This window comes from Octopus bimaculoides, chromosome 13 (assembly GCF_046866305.1).
Source record: "Octopus bimaculoides isolate indiv1 chromosome 13, ASM4686630v1, whole genome shotgun sequence".
NCBI classification, from domain to species: Eukaryota; Metazoa; Mollusca; class Cephalopoda; order Octopoda; family Octopodidae; genus Octopus; species Octopus bimaculoides.
In genome coordinates, this window is record NC_142940.1 from 45556797 (window position 1) to 45579561 (window position 22765).

General features: G+C 37.8%; 1 protein-coding gene across 3 annotated transcripts in view; it reads left to right on the forward strand.

The window, feature by feature from the left end:
* Window positions 1-5266: 5266 nt before the first annotated feature.
* The window catches only part of LOC106880725 (fatty acid hydroxylase domain-containing protein 2), a 38824-nt gene continuing 21325 nt past the window's right edge, over window positions 5267-22765 (forward strand). For 2 of the 3 annotated variants that reach the window (XM_014930815.3, XM_014930807.3), the window contains exon 1: window positions 5267-5404. The gene's annotated coding sequence lies outside the window, so the exon portion shown is untranslated. The remainder of the gene's footprint in view (window positions 5405-22765) is intronic. The other variant, XM_014930833.3, reaches the window with a different exon arrangement.

Consider the following 22765-nt stretch of genomic DNA (forward strand, 5'->3'; position numbering starts at 1 on the left):
GTATTATACTGCTAGTTTTATATATATATATATATATACAAACATACATATATGTATATTATATATATATATATATATATATATATATATATATATATATATATATATATATATATATATATAATATATATACATACAAACACACACACATATATATATATATATACACACACACATACACACTGAAACGCAAATATATATTCCCAAAATGTATATCAAAATATATCTGCACACAAACACCAGTTTATATAATGGAGATATTTTACAACGTAGCAAATGATGTTTTTACAAACGTATGCAGTTCCAATAATCCATATACATTTATTTATAATGCTGTTATTAATAGCTCATTGCCAAGGGACATATATCTGAATGCTTGCCTGAACCAATGCTCTTAATTCCCTTTACCTAATAGAGATAGTAGACACCAAAGTTTGGTTTATTCTCTATTCCTTAATTTTCTATGTTTAGAAGCTGTTGTATCATAATCTCTGTGTAATATAATGATAATACAAAATGAGATCCAAGAAATAACTTGAGTGGGTTGTGAATGGTAAGAACTTTGAAAGACATATTAATTTCAAATTTTGGCAAAAAGCCAGTAATTTTGGGGAAGTGGGTAAGTCATTTATATCAATCCTCAGTACTCGTTTGGTATTTATTTTATCAGCTCCAAAACGATAAAAAAGCAAAGTCGACCTTGGTGGAATTTGAACTCAGAATGTGAAAATGGACGAAACATTGCTAAGCATTTTGGCCAGTGTGCTAATGATTCTGTAAGCTCACTGGCTTAATTTTGAAAGACTTATTGGTTTCAAATTTTGGCACAAGGCCACCAATTTCAGGGGATGGGGTAAGTTGATTACATCAACCCCAGTATTCAACTGGTACTTATTTTATCGACTCCAAAAGGATGAGAGGTAAAGTTGACCTTTGTAGAATTTGAACTCAAAACTTAAAGACAGGTGAAACACCTCTAAGCATTTCACCTAGTGTGCTAACAATTCTGCCAGCTCACTGCCTGAATTTTGAAAGACATATTACAAGCTGATATATAGAATGGTGTATTGAAAAAATTCTTAATTAATTGAAATATATCTTTTGGCTGGAGAAAGAAAATCTACTTCAGCCCTTTACAGTCATTGATACTCTGCCCATTCATTCTGTCCTATCTTCTGGACCATTCTTCTTATGCTCACATCCCTGTTCATCATTTTCTATCCTTCTCCAACTGGGGTATCTCCTCTTCTGTGAGACATCTGTTTTTATCCCTCTATCATATATTAATTCTCTCATCACCTGGAATAAAGCCACCTCCTTCAATACTACCCCCACATCAGTGGAAGGATCTTGTCTTGTGAGTTATTTGATGACCTTACTGTGCAGGTGCTACATACAAAGCACTCAATACATTCTATGAAGTGTTTGGTGTTAGGAAGGGCATCCAGCCATAGAAACCTTGATACCAAAGCAGACGTTGGAGCTTGGTGCTGTCCTCTTGCTCAACAGTTCCTGTCAAACTGTCCAACTTATGCCAACATGGAAAACAGATACTAAACGATGCTGATGCTGATACAAAGCTCAGACGAGGTTCACAATGGAGTGTTGCCTTATATTTGGGTCAGTACATTTTAGACTGCATTCATAAAAGGGCTACCTGACTGATTAGTATAAAGCCACTCACAGGCATGTAGACATGCTCCAGCCTCTGATCTACAGGTGCACTGTTTCCTCTCTATTTTTAACCACTACTATAATGGCCTCTGCTCTTTAGAGCTGGCTGGGTTCATCTTAAGCATTGCTCTCTCACCAACCTTTCATCAGTTATTCACCAAATATCATCATGGTCTCAACACCTCCTGATAATATTCTTCAATTTGGCAGTGTCAGCAACATAAGCTACTGGAGCATAAGTGAGCAGACATGATAGATGAACACAAACAGAAAAATGAGACAGGTACAATAACAAGAAAAGATGAGGTCTCAAAACTCAACAGTGATTCATGAGATACATATGAATGCATAACTGTGTACATGTATACAGTTATGTATATGAATATGCGTAATTTTGCTCTCTCATACAATTTTTAATTTATCTACAATTTGTTTTTTTATCAAAAGAATTAAATATATCAGGTTATCAAGAATGTAAAATAAATAGGTCTGTCCTATAAATAGATATTTCAATTGCATTTATATTTGCGTTTGTATGTGTATATGAACATACATACATACATGGAAACATACATATATACATATGTATGTACATATGTAGGTACATACATATATTATCTTTTATCTCTTTTAGTCATTGGATGACGATCATACTGGAACACCACCTTGAAGAGTATTAGGCAAAAAAAATCGATTCCTGTAACTATTTTTAAGCTTGGTACTTAGAGTATTGATCTCTTTTTGCAGAACCACTAAGTTACAAGGATATAAACAAACCAACACCGGTGTTCAAGTGATGGTGGGAGACAAACATAAACATGCACACACACACACAGAAGTATATATATATGTGGTTAGGAAGCAAACTTCTTACCACATATCTATGCTTATTTGTATCAAATATCCTTGCATGCGGTGGAGGCGCAATGGCCCAGTGGTTAGGGCAGCGGACTCGCGGTTTTGATTCCCAGATCGGGCGTTGTGAGTGTTTATTGAGCGAAAACACATAAAACTCCACGAGGTTCCGGCAGGGGATGGTGGCGAACCCTGCTGTACTCTTTCACCACAACTTTCTCTCACTCTTGCTTCCTGTTTCTGTTGAGCCTGTAATTCAAAGGGCCAGCCTTGTCACACTGTGTCACGCTGAATATCCCCGAGAACTACGTTAAGGGTACACGTGTCTGTGGAGTGCTCAGCCACTTGCACGTTAATTTCACGAGCAGGCTGTTCTGTTGATAGGATCAACTGGAACCCTTGACGTCGTAAGCGACGGAGTGCCAACAACAAAATCCCCGCATGCTAAAAAATGACCTCCATAAGGCAACAAAAACAAACAAACAACATTCACAGCACTATTTATACACAAATAAAGTGGAATACTGATAACAATAAATAAATATACAATACTGATAAGAGAGTAGGAAAGAACAGAGAAATCAATCTGGAAATGACTAAAGGCTTATATGTCATGTATTCAATGAACAGCAAACAATAAAAAGGGTCTACTGGTTCAACGATAAAAACAAAGCAAAAGAAGAGAAGGAAAGATGTTTTGTGAAGCTTATAAAAAAACTTGCCAATGATTAATTTTCTACGGATGTTTTGCAATTGTTTCAGTTTCCAGGTTGCATAAATGTGACAGAATTTTGACATATTAACAAATAAAGGAAGGAAGGAAGGAAGGAAGGAAGGAAGGCTGGCTGGCTGGGTGGATGGAAAGAAGGAAGATCACTCTTAGTGCTACTGGTAACATGTAACCTAATGCAAACTGTTGTGTTGGGCTGTCAACAACTAAACTGTCAATCTTATCAAATCTGCTTGGTAAGGAGGGTATACATACATGTTGACATTAGGAAGGGCATCCAACCATAGAAATCAAGCCAAAACAGACTGGTACAGCTCTCTGGCTTACCAATTCCACTCAAGCCGTCTAACCCACGTCAGCATGGAAAATAGATGCTATATGATGATAATGATATATATATATATATATATATATATATATATATATATATATATATAGATAGATAGATAGATAGATATGTACAGAGTGTGCAGCATAAATTTGACAGTTTGCATAAAGAAGTAGAGCTTGGTGGGATTTGAACTCAGATTGCGAAGACAGATGAAATGCCACAAAGCATTTTGCCCAGCATGCTAATGATTCTGTCAGTTCCCTGTCTTAATTGGTCTGAATATTACAATCCGTTTCATGCTAATTATTGCACTTACACAAAATTGGTTTCAAATTTTGGCACAAGGCCAGCAATTTCAGGGGAGTGGGTAAGACCCCAGTACTCAATGACCCAGGATACTAATGATTCTGCCAGCTCGCCGCCTTAACTGGCCAGAATATTATGATCCAATTTGTGCCAACTATTGCACTTGCACTTACGCAATATTGATAACACACATATATATCATAATCCGCCTAGATATAAAAACTGGTTGATTCCTCAGTTTCACTTTGCATCGGCTTGAGAGAAGGGGGGAAGGGAGTTAACATAGGTGGAGCAGGATGAGTGCACGCGTTGAGTAAAAACAACGCTACGCACACGAATACACACAATGAGAAAGAATCATAGAAGAGGTAGAGGAAGAGGAGCAAACGATAGATTATTGGTGGGAGGAGTTGTACAAATGAAAAATAAGCTGATCTGCGTAACCAAAATACAACAGATGAAAGATATTCACGTTCGAATCTGCTGAATCGTATTAAGAATGTTCGTCATTGTATTACCACCCAAAAAGTTGATAAAAGTTAAGTTGGGCCGACCGAATCCCTGTGAGTGGATTTGGTAGACGTCGTATATATAATGTATGTGTGTGTGTCTTTGTCTAGAAAGACTCCCCCCTCCTATTTTCACAAGAAAAAGATTAAAAGATAACAGCAATCTCCAAAGTTACCCGTTTTATGCCGGTTCCTATATAAACAAAATCAATATAAAATTCCCCCAAAAATTTACTTCGATTTTTATTATGGCCCTTGTAGTTGGCAAAAAAAAATATTGGGGGGATTTGGTCAGAAAACCAACGAAAATGTTAGAAATAACAGTCAAACCGCCCGCTCAAATCCTATCCCACCATCTAAGAAAAGGGAACGACACACTTAGATGATGTAAACATATTCACCAAAATGAAAAAGGGTCAAAGACGGGGTGGCTATTTTGTTCATAGAACTGCTAAAAAGTAATTTTTCTTTTCTTCTTCCACTGTGCGACTGTTTACCTTCCTGAGGCATGACAGTCAGTTAGCTCTCCCGTTGTACGAAGTTGCATCTAAGGCAGAGTCATTGTATGAACCAGTCACGAAGTGCATTTGCGAGATTAAAACCTGTAGCATCGGTAATAAGATACGACCTATTGACATTTTTGCAAGCATCTTGCCGACCAGCTGCGACATTGTACGTAATGTATTAATGTATATGAGCATGCATCATCACCATAGACATGAAAGAGAGTAAGAGAGAACAAGAAAGAAAAAGACAGACACAAAGAAAGAGGGCGGGGGAAAGAGAGACAGAAAAACAGAAAGCTCGGGAGAAAGAAAGAGAGAGACAGAGAGAGAAAGAAAGACGGAGGGCGTGTTGTAATCCCAAACATTGTCATGTGATCAGTAGCTGCTTCCAACTTCATGAGACATAGTCACGTGACTAAGTGGTGAATTTGTTTATTGTTATTATTTCGTTTCTGCTGCACAGGGGAAAGCACATCGGAACACTTGGCACTTGGTAAGAAGAAACGACATACATATATATATATATATGTATATATATATATATATATATATATATATATATATATATATATATATATATATATATATATATATCGTTATTTCTATTATGTTATTGTAATATTCTTATATTCATTGTTCATTGCCGTTGGCATATCAGCGTTAATAATTACATGATTATACACTCACACAAAATTACACACACAGATACACAGAAATATATATATGCGTGTGTGTTTCTTTCTGTCCCTGTTGTTATTATCAAATTTGTTGGGTCCCAGACACGTTCAGGAATTGGCATATAGTCTGCTTAATGTTTATTAGCCGGTTGCCTAAAGGATCCTCTCCCAAAGTGGCTACACAAAAGGTTTCCTCTCTGTGAATGTGTGTGCATATATATATATATATATATATATATATATATAATCATAATCTCTCTCTCTCTCTCTCTCTCTACATATATATATATATATAATCATAATCTCTCTCTCTCTCTACATATATATATATATATATGGTGATACAGAGAGAGAGAGAGAGAGACAGCTACTTTTTTTTTTACTGTAACCGTTATCATCGTAACTATTGTGTAATATTTTTTTTACAGTATTTATCATTATTAGCATTGCACAATATTTTTGTCGTTATTTAGTAATAATATCAAGCTACAACTGTTGTATCAGGCTGTTTATGAGCGTTTGTAGAAAATCGGTAGCACGGTCATCAATATCGTCATCGTTTTGAATGAAATCGCATTAAAGTAGATAGTGATGGCAATGCACAGAGAAATGATAGCGTGAAGGAACGGAACGAGAATGCAATAGACTAACTACTATTTAGTGGAGTTAGAGGTAGTTTTATTATTATTATTATTATTTTTTTTTTTAATATATATATTCATATATACATACACACACAGGGCCAAAGTTATCTGCTACAGACGGGTTGGGTTTTAACTATACACAGAGGAAGCAGTGAATGAGAACGCGAGAAACTGAAAGTAAATAGGTTTTCGAAACATCAAGCTACAGATATGATCTGATTTCATTCACGAACTGCGCGCGCGCACACACACACACACACACACACAGACACACACACACTTGTTTTAGTCATTGGACTGCGGCCATGCTGGGGCACCGCCTTGAAGGCGTTTAGTTGAAGAAATCATCCACCAGTACCTTTTTTTAAATTTATAATCTGGCTTTTATTTCTTTCAGTCAGAGACGTAAACAAACACTGGTGGCGGTGGGTATATACAAACACAGACACGCTGAAATCTCTCTTTCTCCCTCTCATATATACACATATATACATACTCTGTGTGTGTGTGTGCATATGTGTGTATTATGTATACAGTTTTTGTCTACCAAATTCACTCACAAGGCATTGATCGGCCGGGGCTATTATATTTCCCCAAGGTATGGCGCGGTGGGCCTGAACCCGAAACCATGTGGTCGCAAAATGAGCTTCTTGTCACCAATCATACCTATACGTATACTCAGTTATACACCTGTATAAATACAAATCTCTATGTCTCTCTCTCTCTCTCTCTCTCTCTCTCACACACACACACGCACATGTACGTGTATATTTTAGTATCATTTATTATCATTGTTGTGAAGGAAAGGAAAGCGAACACTTCAGTGCCTTTATGTAATTACTTCGACTAGGGTTAACAATCACAAATAGGTGAGTTCACCAAACCCAGAAAAAGAGGCAAAGCCCTACTGTTTCCCGTTGCAACTCACCATTTCGTTTATTATACTACTTCAGTTGGTACATAATGTCTCTAATACTGCTACTTCAACGGCCACTGTTCTTTTGAATACATCAGACCTTCCTACACTGGCTTCGGCTTTCCCGCTCTACCAATAACTTCCCCACAGAACACTATATCAGATCGAACACGTTTACCAAATATCCTTCATCCTCCGAGACACAGCCTTTTGTAATTTTCGTCTACGTTGTTGATTAGCTCTAGTTCAAACCCGATTGAGCAAATTCGTCGTTTTTCTTTTTCTTTCCATACATAGTGAATCTACGACTGCATTGCTCATTGTTGCCTATTTTTTTTTTTTTTTTTACAATAGTAGTGTGTGAATTAAAGAAGAATTCGCTCCTGTTTCTAGCTGGCTGAATGACTGCATCAAGACCTACGTTACCTTTCATCCTTTCGGGGTTGATAAAACAAGTACCAGTTGAGTACTGAGGTCGATATAATCGACTTACCCCTTTCCCCGAACTTGCTGGCCTTGTGCCAAAATTTGAAATCATTAATGCTTAGAATTGGCTCCACCCGAGAAAAGATCTCTGGCGAAAGGCGCTCCAGCTGCATTTCGTCGAAAATGACTTTTTTTTTCTTCAGTACAAACATCGATCTCCGATCCTGGTGAGTTCCGCAGCGGTTATAGTCAATGTCCCTCCTCCTCCGACTAATTAATAATAATAATTCCTTCTACCATAGACACAAGGCCTGGATGTTTGCAAGAAAAGACTAGTTGATCACATCGACCCAATGCTCAAAGAAGAACCGACCTCGGTAGAATTTGAATTCAGAGCTTAGAGCTGACGCACTGACAATTCTGGTTTAAACTCAAGGCTGGCAATTTTGAAGGGAAGGGACTAGTTGTTACCATCGACCTCGGTACTTGACTGGTATTTAATTTTATCGACTCGAGAGGGATGAGAGGCAAAGTTGACATCAGCGGGAACTGAACTCTGAACATAGTCAGAATACTCCAAGGCATTTCTGTCCGACGCTGAAACGATTCAGCCATCAATAATGAAAAGTAGTTTAGCCCTAATCAAGCAGATCTATGGAATAAGTGCCCCAGCTGTCATCTTACCTTTCGGTATGTAAGACTCCCATTAGCTAATGTGTTGTTTCCTTACATAAGACGGTACAGTGTGGTTTGACGGAGATTTAGCTGCTATTTTTAATGTATTGTGTGACCCTCTCCGAGTGTGTCATTCTATCTGATTGTTGTTGGTGTTGTTGATAAGTCTTTTTTTTTTTTACTATTAGTATTTCTGTAGCCTTCCATAATTCTGTCCACAATATAGATACCTTCTCCGGGAGATCACGATGGCTTTTAATATACGCATTTCTGTTCACTGTTCAGTTTAACTCGTTTGTTGTCAGGTATTTTTGGCGTTTAAATAGTGGATCTCCGTTGGTTTCAGCGTTGAATATCCAGTTTTTCATTGAATTGACGTGACTGAGTATTCCACAGACACATATGTACCGGTGTCTGACAAGGCTACTGTTAAATAACAGGTACAGTTCACCTGCTGGCCCTTCATACAGTTCCCGTCGGCCCAGTTTCACCCAGAAGGCTTTGATTGACCCAGACCATGGTAAAAAACACCCAAAATAGCACTCAATGGGTTTGAACCCGGGACAAACTTCGGGTGTTCAGTGAATGACAAGAGAGAAAGCAAGGGTGAGACGGAATGAAATATAAATTAAGCATACCTATACAAGTGTGCCCGCCACAACTTCACTAAATTTATTTCCTCCTAACTTTCAGAATGAATGAAACTTTCTATCTTTCAGATCGTATAGATTCCTATTATGCCGGGATTTGTTGTGAAATCTTTTTTTTTTTTTTTTTTTTTTGCAGTGGGGGATGAAGAGTAGTTTTGGATGGTTCACACAAATCGATTTTGTTCCCTCTAACTTTCAGAAAACTGATGTAGCTTACGATTCTCCTACACACACATATACACCCGTAGACAAAATGAAGCTGCGCGCTCGTCAGTTTTTTTTTTCACATTAAATTCCGATATAATCATAACTCTACACCAGCTGAAAGGCACTTGTAGGAAATTTTATTTTTAAAAAATTACCAATTTTTCTGCAAATTATGAAGAAACAAAAACTGGGTGGACGGTGAGCGCAGTTGTGTAGGTATGCCGTAAATTATTTAGTTTTTATCACTCGAGTGATGGAAGTAGCGGGGACCAGAGGAAGAGTGTTTCTCCATGCATTAGTTCACGTGCGTGTGTGTGCTTATAACGTCTAACCTTCCCTCGGTCTCACGAATCTTAGCATACCCCTAGTTCCAAGGATCCAGGCAGCGTTTAAGTGAAGCAGCTGGAAATGAGAACCGAAACTTTGTCAAAATCGGATTGCCGAGAACTTTTAATGAGAGAGCATCAACACGGTCGTTTGACTTGACAGAAATAGCCACCAAATCTCCCTGAAATCTCCTCTATACATCTCTTAAATGGATGCATTGGGTAAATTCGTCCTTGGTATATATAAAAAGATGTGATGCAATGATGGAAATAAGGAGGTACGCAAGAGATGGAATTTCCCTCAGCTCACGAAGTAGCGTTAGTTGTGACTTATAGTATCTTCTCGCACCTTCCCAACCCCAACTTCTTGGACGTTAGTGTACCTGCAGTTCCTAGTATCCATTTCCATCACCGACCGTTTTGGCTAGAGCGCTTCGGTCACACCTTCAGTCAGGGCTGATATGGAGTCCAAACATTTGTCTGTGTGTGTGTGCACATACACTACATGTATTTTTTGTCTGTTACTTGTTTCAGTCATTAGACTGCGGTCATGTTTGGGGGTACCACCTTAGACACGCATACACACATCAAGTTAGTTCTGATGGATTAAAAACATTCTAGATGTGACCATCCCGTTTTTTTGTATAAATGTTATATATCTAGGACTGCATTATCCAACGCGTCCTTCCTTAGGTGGGAATTGAGTGAGATTTTGACTTCTATATCTAGCAGGTTGACCATTTTGAACAATTGCGACGTAGAAAAGACGGCCATAATTTGTGTGTGTGTAGGCGTGAAGAGTCAGGTCTCCTCCGTCAGAGCAGACCTGCAGACCAACTGCAATCCGGCTGTGGCCGTCCCTCCGTTTGAAGGCGTAAACGTAGATCTTAAGACGTCATTCATTATTTGATGTTTCTTTCACAATGTGTTTGGCTGCTATTTTAAGCAGGTTGGACGACCACATAACTGTGCCTGCGTGTTGTCGCTGTGGGAAATGTCCTTTGGTGTGCGTGTGCGTGCGCGCTCTTGTTTTGAAGGATATTTGGCTGTTATTTCGAATGACTACTACGCAATAGATTCAGTCGGGTTGGCTCAAACCCCCTTTTTACGGTTTATGTTGTTGACATTGATGTTGACAATATTGGTGACGACAGTACTTCGTCATCGTTATTATTTGTTTGTTTTTGTCGTTTTTGTTGATGATAAAGGTTGTTTACTCTTTTACTTGTTTTTTTGTATAACTCTTTTGTTTCAGCCTTTTTGATTGCACCGCATTGTTGGATTAGTCGAACAAAATAACCACTGTACTGATTTTTAATATCCGGTACTTACTTTACATGTATGTTTTGTCGAACCGCTACGTTACTGGGGTGTAAACAAACCATAGGCGTAGGAGTGGCTGTGTGGTAAGTAGCTTGCTAACGAACCACATGGTTCCGGGTTCAGTCCCACTGCGTGGCACCTTGGGCAAGTGTCTTCTACTATAGCCTCGGGCCGACCAAAGCCTTGTGAGTGGATTTGGTAGACGGAAACTGAAAGAAGCCCGTCGTATATATATATATATATATATATATATATATATATATATATATATATATATATATATATATATATATATATATATATATATGTGTGTGTGTGTGTATATGTTTGTGTGTCTGTGTTTGTCCCCCAACATCGCTTGACAACCGATGCTGGTGTGTTTACGTCCCCGTAACTTAGCGGTTCGGCAAAAGAGACCGATAGAATAAGTACTAGGCTTACAAAGAATAAGTCCTGGGGTCGATTTGCTCGATTAAATGCGGTGCTCCAGCATGGCCACAGTCAAATGACTGAAACAAGTAAAAGAGTAAAAATAGTAAACCAATGCTAGTTGTCAAGTAGCGGTTCACACACACACAAAGTTTTCGTCTGTCAAATTTACTCACAGGACATTGGCCGGCCCGGGGTTATATTGTGGAAAGACACTAGCCCAAGGTATACCGCTTCTTAGCTTATACAACCGGACAACTGTACTTCTATTAATATTCCGTATATTTGTGTTGCTAACCAAATGAAAGAAATGTAAGTAAATAATAAAGGGAACTAAGTTTTCATTACGACTAAACCGCAAATGTCGAAGTGACATTAACAGCAAAACGAAAGCACTGCTGATGCTGTGGTTGTTATGGTTTTGAGACAGTTTTCATCGATCAAACCTATCTGTGATCGAAAGTTTTCAACGATGATTTTTTTTCTAATTCTAAACCTAGAGTACACTCGACCATCTGACTATTATCCAATATATTCATCCCTCACTTTTTTTTTAAAGATGGTAGGATGTGATTTAAAGAAGTCACAGCTGCTATTTCTAACAGCATCTTCATATTAATATTTAGCTCTTGGTCAGCTCTGATCGAACGGATCATAGACAATACGATGACTTTTGAGGGAGATTTTGTTATTTGTTTTTCAGTCGTTGTCTATCTAGGACTATAATTATGAAAGACAATAAAATATCTTACGTATAATAAAACGCAATGTGTATCTCGTCGGTCACGCTGGTAAAGGGAAACTAAAACAGCAAACGGAGTGGGAGTGAGTGATAGTCATAGATACTAAATGCAGGTGAATTGGAGTGAACTCTGTAATTGCTGCTGGTTTAATCAAAATGAAACTAAATTTTCATCATAAATCATATCTATCAGTTTCACACAACATTCACAGTCACACATCTTACAATAAAATGCAGTTTTAACTTCCGTCACACTGGTAAAAGGACAAAAGGAGTGGAGTGATTGGCAGAATTGGGAAGTATAGAAATATAGAAAGAGTGAGTGAGCAGTGTTTCTATATCTCAACTGTTGGAGCAGCTGGTATTTTGATGGGGGGAAAAAAAACAGCAAATTTTTGTCGTTTCCAATAAATGAACAAACAAAAGTTTGAAAATAAAATATGCTAAGTGATGATAGAAGTTCACACACACACGCACATAGGTACACAGACGATGTAATTTCTGATGGTGTCAAATGACAGAGAATGAAAGATAGAGAATAAAATTGTTTATAACTTTTTTTTTTCTTATAGCATCTAGTCCCACCTTCCCAAAATCTCACCTCATAAACCTTAACTGTACCTCGTAGTCCCTAATATTCAGTTCCATCAGGTGTTAAGGTCATCTCTACAGAATGTTTATAGAAATTATAGCCAGCACTAATTTTGTTTTAATGTTTCGTTGGCTATAATTAATTTCCATAGAAAATCTGTAGAGATGGCCTTAACACGTGATTTAAATGCACTGCTAACACGGGAGTACATGATATTGACTTATAAAACATTGCATAATGAAATACCATGTGCTTATAAGTTATTAATATCCAGTTCCATCGTTGCCTGTCTGCCTGTCAGTGTGTCTGTGTCTGTTTGAGTCTGTCTGTGTGTGTATCCATGTCTGCCTGTCTGTTTTTGTCTGTCTCTGTGTCTGCCTGTCTGTGTATCTGTCTGTCTCTGTCAGTCTGTCTGTCTGTCTTTTAGTTCGTGTGTCTGCCTGCCTGCCTGTCTGTGTCTCAGTTCTGCCTCATGAATCTTTCTACTTCTACATCTTAATATCCCTTTCTCTTACAATCTATCAAAACACACACACACACACACACACACATACACGTACATACATAAGTGCAGGCATGGCTGTGTAGTCAGGAAGCTCGTTTTGCAACTACATAGTTTCAGGTTCAGTTTCACTGCATGGCACCTTAGGCAAGTGTTTTCTCCTATAACCCTAGGCCAACTGATGTCTAGTAGACGGAATCTGTTGTGTGGAAACCTCCGTGTGTGTGTGTGTGGTCATCATCACCATTTAATGTTTGTTTTCCACACTGGCATGAGTTGGATGGTTTAACAGGAGCTGGCAATCCAGAGAGCTGCATCAGGCTCCCGTTGTCTGTTTCAGTTTGGTTTCTACATCTGGATGTTCTTCCTAACACCAACCACTTTACAAAGTTTAATGGATATATTTTGTATGGCACCAGCCTCTGTGCTTTATATTTGACACCAGCATGGGCACTTTTTACGTGGAGCTAGAAATGGCGCTTTTTATGTGATACCAGCACTGGTATGGTTTGGTTTCTACACTGGATGCATGTGAACAAGCCTTGTTCACATTCCAGTCTCCCGTGAAAAACATGTCTGGCCACAGAAGAACATTACCTTACTTGGAAACTGGTATGGGTTGGTGACAGGAAAGGCACCTGGCAGTGGAAAATCTGCTTCGACAAATTCCATCTGACCCATGTGAGCAGAAAAAAGTGGGTGTTAAAATGATGGTGTGTGTGTGTGTGTGTGTGTTTGCGTGCATGCATGTGTGTGTGTGTATGTTTTTGTTAACACATACATTTGTATTGTTTGTTCGTGTCCCTCATAGATTCCTTGGAAGAAAGCAGCGAATGTATACAAAAACAAGGATGGAAAAAAACGAATAATGTTACACAAATACAGTAGGAATAATAACGGGACATCACAACAGATGTCTTTCGACTAAGGACGAATACAATTAAGTTGGCATGTGTGGAAATAAAGCTTTACAGCCGGGATACAAGATTTCACAGGCACAGGGAGGAATAACGATGTTTCACGCTCAACGGTCGCCCAAGAAAGAAAGAAAGGTCAGGCTTGGCCGAACACCGGTCATGTGAGAAGAGAAGAGAGAGAGGTAGAGGCATAGTGAAGGCACATGGCTCAGTAGTTAGAGCGTCAGGCTCGCAATCATGAGGTAGTGAATTCGATTTCCGGACTGGGCTGTGTGTTGTGTTCTTGAGCAAGACACTTTATTTCACATTGCTCTAGTTCACCCATCTGTAGAAATGAGTTGCAACATTTGTGGTGCCAAGCTGTATTGGCCTCTGCTTTTCCCTTGGATAACATCAGTAGCATGGAGAGGGGAGGCTGGTATGCTGGTCTTCCATAAACAACCTTGCCCAGACTTGTGCCTCAGAGGGAAACTTTCTAGGTGCAGTCACATGGTCATTCATGATTGAAGGGAGTTTTTTTTATCCCTTTTTTTTATACTGATGGCAGCTATATTTTTGCTGGTGAGTGAGAGAGAGGGAGATAGTTGTAGAAATGGTAGGTGATAAGAGTGTGTGATGACTGTCAGCAAAATGTCACTTGGAGGAGAGAAAGCGGTGGCTTGAAGTATAAAACAGTAATGTTAGCTGGTAAGAGACACAGAGAGCACTATAGGCATTCCATAGATACACGTCTTATCAGGCAGAGTCAGCTTTATTGATGGACTTCTGTACAGTTTCCCCTCCACTCAATTTCAGTCAAAAGTTTGAGCCAACTCAAGGCTAAATGACATCTGTCCAAGGAGCTATGCAGTGGATTCAAACTTTGGACCATGTAGTTTAGAAGTAACCTTTTTAACCAGTGGACCATACTGCATGCGCACGCGCACGCACACGAGCACATTTGTGCAAAACAAGGCGAAAAGAAAAATAGTGCTCGAATACGAAAGGTAGAGCAAAATAGTAATTTATTGAAGCTCAAAAGATTTCACAAACTGTTACTCAGAATTTCGCGTAACCACAACTGTCTGATGATTGTTGACGTGAAACTCTGAGTAACAGTTTGTGAAATCCTAACTTCAAAAAGTATCACACACACACACACACACACACACACACAGACGTACGTTCATACACATTTACGCACATGTATATGGTGTCTTTTGTTACAAACTATGTTACTTGTTTTTTTGTTTTTCAAAGAATGGAAATTGCATCTTTGAATTTAGTCCTTTTTATATACACAGATCTCGGCACACTCAAAACTTATTGTATATTTTATTTTCATTTTTCTTTTTCTTTTGTGTGTGTTTTATCGGGAATGTGTGTCGCGCGCCGTAAGAAACAAGTCTCAACTTGTTCATTCATAGTTTTGGTTTTCGGTAGACGTTAAATACAAATCTGTCAGAACAGTAATACTCTTGGAGAGGTTTGTTTTGCTTTGGGGATACCTTCACTGATTTTGTTTTCTCATAACTAAGAAAATGGGTATTTTTTAATGAAATTTTATACTGATGCCTTTCAGGGAAAAAGAAAATTGGCGAGCGCGCACACATATATATACTGACAAACATCACAGATTTGGGAAAATTTCAATGCATTTGTGCGCGCCCACCATTTTTTTTTCCACATTAAATTCCGGTAACTAAAAGATAACGATATTTCATTAATAAATATCTTGGTGGGCACACTTGTCTTGTTTATTACTTTCTGATATAGTCATAATATCAGCAGTTTTGGGTGGAGGGCTTATGTCGATTCCATCCTTTAGTCCTTTAGAGCAGGGGTTCTCAACCATTTCTTTTACCTATGGACCCCTTTGATTAGTCTGGTGATCCCCCATAGCCATTCGATTTTTAAAAATTAGCTTTATAGAATCTCCTTTCAAAATTTCTATTTTGTTTTCCGTACATCAACTTGTGTAGATTGAATTATGTAAAGCATTTGAGAAAGAAACCTAACTATTTCTTGAAATACATACCAATATATACATCTGTGGTGTTATGGGCTGTGATGAGCTATGTGTTGTTGGTGGAGAGAGATGAAGCAAACGGAAGGGCCAGACCGGAAGTCGGGCACACGCTGTCGAAGGCCAGCACGAGGCCCTTAAAGTATTATTGTGGGCCCCCAGTTCACTATTTTGCTACATGGACCCCCCCCCCCCAAATCTTATAAATGGGCTCTGATTGAGAACCACTACTTTAAAGCGATAAAAAGCAAAGTTGATCTCGGCTGAATTTGAACTCCGAATATAAAGTTCCGCAAGACATACAGCACGGCATTTATTTCCACGAAATAACGATTCTACTAAGTCGCCTTTGCATTTTCTTAGCAGACGATAGCTTTCAGGGTCAATGATTTCATTTTCTGGCTCTAGTTTATTCCAGCTGTGACAGTCTCAGTTTTTTAAGACTATATATAACTAACTTATCTCAGGAGCCCTTCCCTTTTGTGATACCGCAGATGTTATTTGGAAAAGATTTTGCTGCTGTTTCTAGTAAACCGAACGACCACATAACTGTGTCCTCGATTGCTAACGTCTTCAGCATGGCCTTTCCTTGGAGTATAATATATAAATCTACGACACAAGCTAGCACGGAAAGTTCTCTGTCTGTCTGTCTGTCTGTCTCCCCCTCCCCTCTCTCTCTCTCTCTCTCTCACACACACACACACTGGCTGACGAATAAAGCACCAACTTTGAAATTATTCCTAAGAGAAAGCAGTTATTTCGTTTACTGTGTCATGGGTTTTATTCTAAATCAAATGCGTAGTTGAACAGCAAAATGTAGTGTGTACTTGGGGGAAATAGAGAGATGCAGAGAGAGTAGAGAGTAACTGCTTGGTCATTTTCCAGGTCAGTCCTTAATGAGATACCCGATTTAGTAAACAATTCTCTCTCTCTTTCTCTCCCGTTCTTTATTTACTCCTTATCTCTCGTCACCTTTTTCTCTCGCGTCATACTTTCTCTTTCTTCATTCCTTTACTCTCTCTCTCTCTTCCTTTCTTCACTCCTCTATTATTAATCTCTCTCTGTTCTCTTCCTCATCTAGAGGCACATGATTGATCGCTCTTAGTGGCTGTCAATGGGAAATAAAAAGTATATAAAAAATAAATGTCAAGTCACCCCCCCACCGTGATCGGAGCAATAATTTTTTTTTTCTTCTGTACATACATAACATACACACTCATAATATTCATATACACACGTAACATACATATTTAGATAATTAATTTAAACAGTTTAATAACAGGAAATTCCAACATTTAAAATTTAATTCTTTATGCTATAGCATATTTCATACCTACCTACACACATACGCACATACATACATACATGCATACATAAATACATACATACATATATACATACATACTATGTATATACGTATGCATGCTTGTTTGCTTTTCTTCTCTAAGCTATTCCCATAAACAAGTGCCCTCTATGTTCTGAGTTCAAATCCTGCTGAAGTCAACTTTGTCCTTTGAGCCTCTTCAGGGAAGATGGTCTGTAAAACAGATTACCAGTCTAAAATGGGTGGGGTGGCTAGTTTCTAATAAAGAAATAAAACCTCACCAAAAAAATTTAATGGAAACAAAAATATAATCATGTCTCACTGTTCGAAAAAGACTTGCTTATTTTCAGAGTCCCATGGGTAGACTGAGGATCTATTTCAAAACGGGGGCACCAGTATTTTCTTAACGAAACACTTTGAAACTTGGGACACTGGTAGAATGTGTCATATAAAACATCTTTTACTCTTAGTCTTCTTAACAAAAAAACGTACATTGCAAGTTATTCCATGTTAAAGTTGTCGTATTTCTGTAATTTCAACCAATCACTGACGTCTATTCAGCTGAATAGAGTTACTGCTGGGCGGTCATAAAAATGTTATTCCCTGTGACATATTTCATCCGGTTTAATCGTAATTTATACGCATATATTGTTAATATAATAAATTACGCTGTGCGTATCTATGTGTGTAACAATTTTAGAGTTAGGGGTAGGGCTAGGGTTAACAGTCTAGTTAGGGTTAGGGTTAGGGGATTAATACGATATACACCGTTACAGCGCTAACTGTTTTCAACTGAATAGACGTCAGTGATTAGTAGAAATTATCGAAATAAGACAATTTTTTACATGAAATAAATTCGAATACAAAAATTTTTTTCTGTTCTATAACACAAAGTAGATAAGTATATGAAGTTTGAAAGTCTTTCGGTACCAAAAACACTACATAAAACATAAATGAAAACTAGTGCCCCCGTTTTGAAATAGATCCTAGACTGATTTTGCAGTATACCATTTATAGAGTCTCTTTGTTTGAAAACCCAGCCTTTTCAGACTGTTACTTTAACACTTAATGACATAAGTAAATGAGCCAATAGTTATAGGCACAAATTATTAAAATAGTTATTATCTAGGTGAAGTTATTCCTGTCCCTAAATTGTAAATTTATAATTATGCAAATTGTAAATTTATAATTTTGTTGCTAGCATACATGTGTTAGTTAATAAGTTTGCTTCTCAGCTACATAGTTTCAGCTCCACTGCACAACATCTTGGGCATGTGTTTTTCACTATAGCCCCAGCTAACCAAAGCCTTTTGAATAGTTTGGGTAGATAAAAACTGAAAGAGATCCATCATATGTGCATATGTATGCATACTTGTTTGTTTGTTTTGTTGGGATCTTTTCTGTTTGGCTGCCAGTTTTCAATCTCTTCGATTTCTGTTTGAATTGATTTCATATTCAATGTAAATGTGTAGTTTTATATGTTAATCAATGCCATGAAATTAATTTTCGTCATATATCAATAAATGAAGAGCTATTAGCTTTTAAAGTTTGCAAATTTCAAGTAATTTTAGCCAATCGTAAACCACAGACATATTCACACCTGTTTCCATAGTAAGAAGTCAAACATGAGAACTCCTTTGTCTGCGAGATAGCACGAGTTGACAAATATATTCTAAACGAAATGAACTCATCTGCTGCTTCTACCCTGGTTGAGAGATGTGCTAAAAATAACAGTGAAATAAGCCTTAAATCATGTCCCCCACCTCCATTTTTGTTTGGTTTTTGCATTATCAATCATATGAATTCCCGAGTGTAGAATACAAATTTGTAAAACTTTTCTGAAAATTCCAAAAAATAAAAAAAGTTATGAGGAGTTACATGTTGTGTGTAAAGCAGAAGTTGATTTAGTTACTGTTTCGTATTAAATACGTGTTTTTTTTTCAGAATGTTGACAACTCGTGCTGTCACGCACAAAATGGTAGCTTCCAAATCCTGTTCTCTGACTATGTGAAAATTATTAAACTTTAAACCTCTATAACTTTTTTCAAAAAATTTTCTGGAAAAAGTGAAATATCTCCTGAGACTCAACTTGGAAAACTACATTAATACATCAAATTTTAAAATTTTCAATAAACTTTGAAATTTCTACAGCTACAGCCAAACAGAAAAGATCCTTTTCTTGTCTTGAGATCAGGTGATAATTGCAAATGAATGTCACTGTCATATAAGCGATGTCCTTTATTGAGGTAGGTTTTCTCCAGGCAGAAAACCTACCTCAATAAATTATGTCCAACCTGTGGAAATGTGGAAAATTGGACAGTTTATGTCTACTAAATTTCACTGAGAAGGTTTTGCTTCACTCAAGGCTATGATACAAGATCTTTGTGCAATATGCCACACAGTGGATTTGAACCCAAACTCATACAGTTACAAGTTAAACTTCTTAGGCTCACAGTCTGCACCCATTTTAAGTGTCTTCTTTATATTCCCTGGGTGGGCAAGAAGCAACTTGGGCAAGTGTCTTCGACTATAGCCCGGGCTGACCAATGCCTTGTGAGTGAATTTGGTAGATGGAAACTATAAGGAAGTTTGTGTCTGTTTGTTCCCCCACCATTGCTTAACAACCAATGTAGGTGTGTTTATGTTCCCATAACTTAGCGGTTCGGCAAAACAGACCGATAAAATAAGTACTTGGTTTACAAAGAATAAGTCCTGGGTTCGATTTCTTCGACTAAAACCTTTTAAGGCAGTGCTCCAGCATGGCTGCAGTCTAATGACTAAAACAAGTAACACATTAGTCATTGTAGATTGAGAGGGGAATTCATGGAGGCTGTTGTTAATTACAAAATACTAGTAACTCCAAGCCACTTAGACTAAATCTTCAGTGACTTAACAATATTCTTTTCTACTCTAGGCAAATTTTTGGAGAGGGAGCCAGTCGATTAGATCAACCCTAGTATGCAACTGGTACTTAATTTATCAAGGATGAAAGGCAAAGTCAACCTTGGTGGAATTTGAACTCAGAATGCAAAGACAGACGAAATACTGCTAAGCATTTCGCCCGGTGTGCTAACATTTCTGCCAACTTACTTCTTTAGTGACTTAACAATGTTATGAATACTAACTGCGAAGTTGTTATAGATGCAAGGCCCATCTGTTACACAAGTCAAATAGACCATCAACTTCTTATATTCTTTGTTTTCTGAAGTTTTTTGTAATTTATATTGTCTTATTTTAGCTTGAAAACTAGTTTGTCTTTATTTTGCTTTTCAGGTAACTGGGAATTGAGATATCATAAAAAAAAAATAAAAAAATTAATATGAATTATATTATTTCCTTAAGCTCACTTTGCAACCATGTAGTTTCAGGCTCAGTTTCAATGCACAATACCTTGGTCAAGAGTCTTATGCTATAACTCCAGTCTAACAATACCTTGACAGTGAAATTGACAGATGGAAACTGTGTGGAAGCTTGTCATACATATATGTGTACGTTTGTGTTTGTCCCCATCATCATTTGACAGCAAGTGTTGCTTTGTTTTTGTTCCTATTACTTAGCAGTTCAGTCAAAGAGATCAATAGAATAGGCGCAGGAGTGGCTGTGTAGTAAGTAGCTTGCTTACCAACCACATGGTTCTGGGTTCAGCCCCACTGTGTGGCACCATGGGCAAGTGTCTTCTACTATAGCCTCGGGCCGACCAAAGCCTTGTGAGTGGAGTTGGTAGACGGAAACTGAAAGAAGCCCGTCGTATATATGTATATATATGTGTGTGTATATGTTTGTGTGTCTGTAATTGTCCCCCCAACTTCGCTTGACAACCAATGCTGGTGTGTTTATGTCCTCGTAACTTAGCGGTTCGGCAAAAAGAGACCGATAGAATAAGTACTAGGCTTACAAAGAATAAGTCCTGGGGTCGATTTGCTCGACTAAAGGCGGTTCCCCAGCATGGCCACAGTCAAATGACTGAAACAAGTAATAGAGTAAAAGAGAGTAAAGAGAATAAGTAACAGATTTAAAAATAAGTACTGGGGTCAATCTGCTTGACTGATCCCTTCAAAACAGTGCTCCAGCATGACCACAATACAATGAGTGAAACAAATAGATGGCTATAAAATATTTTCATAAGAGGGTTTTATTTCTATTTTGTCCTTACTATTTTTTTAAAAATAATTTTGTTTTAATTATAGGAAGGGCTTCCAGCCATAAAAACCATGCCAAAACAAGACAGTGAAGCCTGGCGCAGTCCTCTGGCTTGCCAGCTCCTGTCAAACCATCCAACCCATACCAGTATAGAAAACGAACATTAAATGATGGTGACGATGATGATATCTTACCAGAACTTATTTGAATTTTGTCTCATAAGCAACTTGAGATAAAATGTGGCAAGCAGTACTGGAGCTATTAAGTTAGTGTAAAACAAAGTTGGGCACAGCCCATTCTATGTAAGATATATCTTCTCACAGCACTGTAAACAATTCTCTTTTCTTAACCTTGCTACTATATTCACTGTTGCTGATACAGACGAACACAATTTTTCTTAAATTGTAGCATATTATATTGGAAGACATATTTAAGATCTTTTCTTTGTGTTTTCAGTGAGTGTTTATTTTTTAAAAAATTCTTTTATAATTCTGGAGATTCACACTTACAAGATGAATCTGTAGGGCATTAGGGTATCAGACAAATGTCTTACTGCATTTATTTGCAGCCCAAAAAGTTTAGTTTCTTTGGTCAAAAACTGCCAAAGTCAGCTTTGCCTTTTACTCCTTCTGGGGTTGTTAAAATAAAGTAGCAGTCATATTCTAGGGTTGATTCATATACCTCTTTATAATGCTTCTTAAATGTGAATTGAATTGAAATAGAAGACCCTGAAATGTGGAAGTGTACTTCAAAATTGAATACCATTGCAGGATTAGGCAGTTTTTGCATTCCTCTTAAACAGAAAATGTTGGCTTTGTGCCTGTCAAAATAAATCATTGGATGCAACATGTGGGGTTTGTGGTGGGGCTGGTGGTAGTGGTGGTTACAAGAGACATGTAGTGTCTGTTGCTCTGATATATGATAGAGCCTCAAAACTGTTGTAATACTATCAACTATAAGAGAGAACAGGGTATGTATGTTTATGTGTGTGTGTGTGTGTGTGTGTATTTATAAAATCATTTAATGTCTGTTTTATGATTGGGCATATACAGGGTGCGTAAGGTATTTGAGGACGGAAGTTCCAAGTGTTATGCATACAAACTTTCCTGCAACTGTCATGGTTTTAGGGGTTGTCAGCAACGAAGGATATGTGATGCCTCCTTCTTTCCACAAGGCCTTAGGGTTAACTCTGCCACCTACATTGAAGTCCTGGAAATAATTTAGCTCTGGATAGACAGTGTATGTAATGGAAGGCCATAAATGTTTCAGTAAGACTCTGTACTATCATACATGGCTCTAGTAACATAGGATTGGATGGCTGAAAATTTTCATGATCACATAACCCCTAACATTTGGCCT